The sequence below is a fragment of the Triticum urartu genome, chromosome 7 (genome assembly GCF_003073215.2).
Source record: "Triticum urartu cultivar G1812 chromosome 7, Tu2.1, whole genome shotgun sequence".
In the NCBI taxonomy this organism is placed as follows: domain Eukaryota; kingdom Viridiplantae; phylum Streptophyta; class Magnoliopsida; order Poales; family Poaceae; genus Triticum; species Triticum urartu.
In genome coordinates this window covers 613,005,873-613,011,034 of record NC_053028.1, presented here as the reverse complement: position 1 = coordinate 613,011,034, position 5,162 = coordinate 613,005,873, and positions in this window count along the sequence as shown.

Here is a 5,162-nt window from a genome sequence, read left to right as displayed (position 1 = left end):
AATCTCGGTCATTGAAACAATTGCAATTTATCATAACATAGGAAAGAGTCAATGTATAAGAGCTTTTCAGCAAGTCCACATACTCAACTATCTTATAATCTTTCACAATTGTCGACACTCACGCAATACTTATGGGTGTGGAGTTTTAATCGGACACAGAGAAAGATAGGGGCTTATAGTCTTGCCTCCCAACGTTTTACCTCAAGGGTAATGTCAACAGTAATAGTTCATGAAAACTCACATCCAATTAGCCATATATACCAGGATCTTTCCAACATATTGTGCTTGCCAAAGGAAAACGTGTAAAAAGGAAGGGTGAAAATCACCATGACCCTTGCATAAGGTAGAAGATAATGATAAAAGATAGGCCCTTCGTAGAGGGAAGCAGAGGTTGCCATGCGCTTTTATGGTTGGATGCACAAAATCTTAATGCGAAAGAACGTCACTTTATATTGCCCCTTCTGATATGAACCTTTATTATGTAGTCCGTCGCTTTTATTACTTCCACATCACAAGATCGTATAATACTTATTTCTCCCACACCAATCAATCATACATATTTAGAGAGCAATTTTTATTGCTTTGCACCGATGACAACTTACTTGAAGGATCTCATTCAATCCATAGGTAGATATGGTGGACTCTCATGGCAAAACTGGTTTAAGGGTATTTGGAAGCACAAGTAGTATCTCTACTTGGTGCTGAGAATTTGGCTAGCATGAGGGGGAAAGGCAAGCTCAACATGTTGGAAGATCCAAGACAATATAATTTATCTCAGATGTAAGAAAACATAACCCATTACGTTGTCTTCCTTGTCCAATGTCAACTCTTTAGCATGTCATATTTTAATGAGTGCTCACAATCATAAAAGATGTCCAAGATAGTATATCTATATGTGAAGACCTCTCTTTCTTTATTACTTCCTATTAATTGCAACGATGACCAAAACTATGCTTGTCAACTCTCAACAACTTTTATTCATCATAGCTTTTCTATGTGAGCTCATTACTCTCCATGAGATCCATATGATCTCTTTGTTTCTTTTTATTTCTTTCTCTTTTCTTTTATTCACTTAGGATCATGGCAAAACAATCAAGCCCCTGACTCAACACTAATCTTTATTATATAGCTCACGGACTCGATTACATAGAAGGACAATAAAGCAAAACTCACAACTAGATCATGCCATAAACTTTATTCTACTAGATCAAAATACTACTAATAAGATCGAACTAAGGAAAACGGTAAAGATAAAAGTGATGGTGATACGATACCGGGGCACTCCCCCAAGCTTGGCAGTTGCCAAGTGAAGTGCCCATACCCATGTTATTATATCTCCTTGGTTGGTGAAGAAGGTGGAGGTGTTGTTGATGATGGATAGTCGCACATCGAGCGTAGAAGGTCTTCTAACTTGCGGATAATGCCCTTGAGTGCGATGATATGCTCCTTCAACAAAATATTTTCACGTGTGAGATACTTATTTTGTATACGAGCCAACTCAATCATCTTGAAAGCTTCGATTTCTGTAGGGGTAAGAAGATTATGATCCAGTTGAAGGGTGTCTTCTATTGCTGGAACTTGGTCCTCCACGGCCTTCTTGATCCCTTCATCCTTGTTGATCTCCATAGGTTCTTCTCTCTTCAGCTCTATCTTCATTAGCCAAGCATCGTTGCCCTCATGGTTGGAGGAGGAGGGAGATGACATAGTGCCTGGCCTTAACAACCCTGACAGAAAACAACTCAAAACAAAGACAGGAGATTTTTTTTCGTGATACGGGAGTCAAAACCTTCGGGAGAATATATATAGTGAATTTTTACCGACCAAAATACGTATCATGCAAGAAAACAGAGTCCGGAAGGCACACGAGGAGCTCACGAGGTAGGGGGTGCGCCCAGGGGGGTAGGGCGCGCCCTCCACCCTCGTAAGGCCCTCGTGTCCTTCCCGGACTGCTACTTAATTTTCTATTTTTCTAAATATTCCAAAACGGAGAAATATTGCCTTAAAAATTGTTTTGGAGTCGGTTTACTTACCGTACCACATACCTATTCCTTTTCGAAGTCTGAAACGTTCTGGAAAGTGTCCCTTATGTATTCCTCCGGGGTTACGGTTTCAATAATATTGGTTTCAACATTTATGGGATTACCTAAGATATAATGTTTGATTCTTTGACCGTTTACCACCTTCAGATTTGTGCCTTCGAAGTTGTTGATTTTTATGGCACCGGAACGATAGACCTCCTCGATAACATAGGGGCCTTCCCATTTAGACAGAAGTTTCCCAGCAAAAAAATCTTAAACGAGAGTTGTATAGCAATACATAATCACCTACATTAAACTCACGCTTTTGTATCCTTTTGTCATGCCATCTTTTAACCTTTTCTTTAAACAACTTGGCATTTTCATAAGCTTGGGTTCTCCATTCATCAAGTGAGCTAATATCAAATAACCTCTTTTCACCGGCAAGTTTGAAATCATAGTTGAGCTCTTTAATAGCCCAATATGCCTTATGTTCTAGTTCGAGAGGTAAGTGACATGCTTTTCCATATACCATTTTATACAGAGACATACCCATAGGATTTTTATATGCAGTTCTATAGGCCCATAATGCATCATCAAGTTTCTTGGACCAATTCTTTCTAGACCTATTGACAGTCTTTTGCAAAATTAATTTGAGTTCTCTATTACTCAATTCTACTTGACCACTAGACTGTGGGTGATACGGAGATGCAATTCTATGATTGACGTCATACTTAGCAAGCATTTTATGGAAAGCACCATGAATAAAATGTGAACCACCATCAGTCATTAAATATCTAGGGACTCCAAACCTCGGAAAAATAACTTCTTTAAGCATTTTAATAGAAGTGTTATGATCAGCACTACTAGTTGGAATAGCTTCTACCCACTTAGTAACGTAATCAACAGCAACTAAAATATGTATATATCCATTAGAGGCAGGAAAAGGTCCCATATAATCAAAGACCCAAACATCAAATGGTTCAATAACAAGTGAATAATTCATAGGCATTTCTTGACGTCTACTAATATTACCAATTCTTTGACATTCATCACAAGATAGGACAAACTTACGGGCATCTTTGAAGAGAGTAGGCCAATAAAAACCGAATTGCAATACCTTATGTGCAGTTCTATCTCCCGTGTGGTGTCCTCCATAAGTTTCGGAGTGGCACTTGCATAGGATCTGTTCCTGTTCATGCTCGGGTACACAACGTCTAATAACACCATCTACTCCTTTATAAAGATGTGGGTCATCCCAAAAGTAATGTCTCAAATCATAGAATAACTTTTTCTTTTGTTGGTATGTGATGCTAGGTGGTATAAATTTAGCAACTATGTAATTAGGATAATCAGCATACCAAGGGGTACTACGAGAAGTACTTATGACATTTAATTGTTCGTCAGGAAAGCTATCATCAATAGGTAGTGGGTCATCAAGAACATTCTCTAACCTAGATAGGTTGTCTACAACGGAGTTCTCAGCTCCTTTTCTATCAGCAATATGCAAATCAAATTCTTGTAGCAAGATAACCCATCTAATAAGTCTAGGTTTAGCATCTTTCTTCTCCATAAGATATTTAATAGCAGCATGATCGGTGTGGATAGTTACTTTAGAATCAACAATATAAGGTCTGAACTTATCCCAAGCAAATACAACTGCTAAAAGTTCTTTTTCAATAGTAGCATAATTTATTTGAGCATTGTCTAGAGTCTTACTAGCATAATGGATAACATTTAATTTCTTATCAACTCTTTGCCCTAGAACAGCACCTACAGCATAATCGCTAGCATCACACATAATTTCAAAGGGTAAATTCCAATCAGGTGGCTGAACAATAGGTGCAGAGACTAATGCTTTCTTAAGTATTTCAAATGCTTCTACACAATCATCATCAAAGACAAATGGTATATATTTTTGTAATAAATTAGTCAGAGGCCGAGAAATTTTTGAGAAGTCCTTAATGAACCTCCTATAAAATCTGGTGTGACCAAGGAAACTTCTTATACCTTTGATGTCCTTGGGACATGGCATCTTTTCAATAGCATCAACCTTGGCTTTATCAACTTCAATACCTCTTTCAGAAACTTTATGCCCCAAGACAATACCTTCATTAACCATAAAGTGGCAATTTTCCCAATTCAAGACAAGATTAGTTTCTTCACATCTCTGCAAAACTCGATCAAGGTTGCTCAAGCAATCATCAAAAGAGCATCCATAGACGGAAAAGTCTCCCATGAAAACCTCACAAATCTTTTCACAAAAGTCAGAGAATATAGCCATAATGCATCTTTGAAAGGTAGCAGGTGCATTACATAAACCAAAAGGCATACGTCTATAAGCAAAAGTACCAAAAGGGCATGTAAAAGTAGTCTTTGATTGATCTTTAGCCGACACAGGTATTTGAGAGAAACCAAAATAACCATCCAGAAAGCAGTAATGTGTATGTTTGCATAATCTTTCTAGCATTTGATCGATAAAAGGTAAGGTGTAATGATCTTTCTTAGTAGCCTTATTTAATTTGCGGAAATCAATTACCATCCTATAACGGGTAATAATTCTTTGTGGAATCAATTCATCTTTATCATTAGGAACAACAGTAATACCTCCCTTCTTAGGGACACAATGAACATGACTTACCTACTGGCTATCAGCAACGGGATAAATTATACCTGCCTCCAGAAGCTTTAGTATTTCTTTTCTTACCACTTTTTCATTTTAGGATTCATACGTCGTTGAGGATCACGAACTGGTTTGGCATCTGCTTCCAAATTTATTTTATGTTGACATAGAGTGGGACTAACGCCCTTAAGATCATCATGAGTACATCCAATAGCAGCACGGTGCTTCTTTAGAGTTTTCAATAATCCTTCTTCTTCATGCTCTGAAAGGTTAGCACTAATAATAACATGATATATCTTCTTTTCATCAAGATAAGCATATTTAAGATTATGAGGCAACGGTTTAAGATAAAACAAGGGATCACCCTTAGGTGGAGGAGGATCCCCTAGGATTTCAACAGGCAAATTGTGTTTTAGCATAGGTTCTTGTTTAAAGAATACTTCATATATTTCCCTTCTTTCATTCATAAACATATCATTTTCATGGTCTAGCAAATATTGCTCTAAAGGATCACTAGGAGGTAC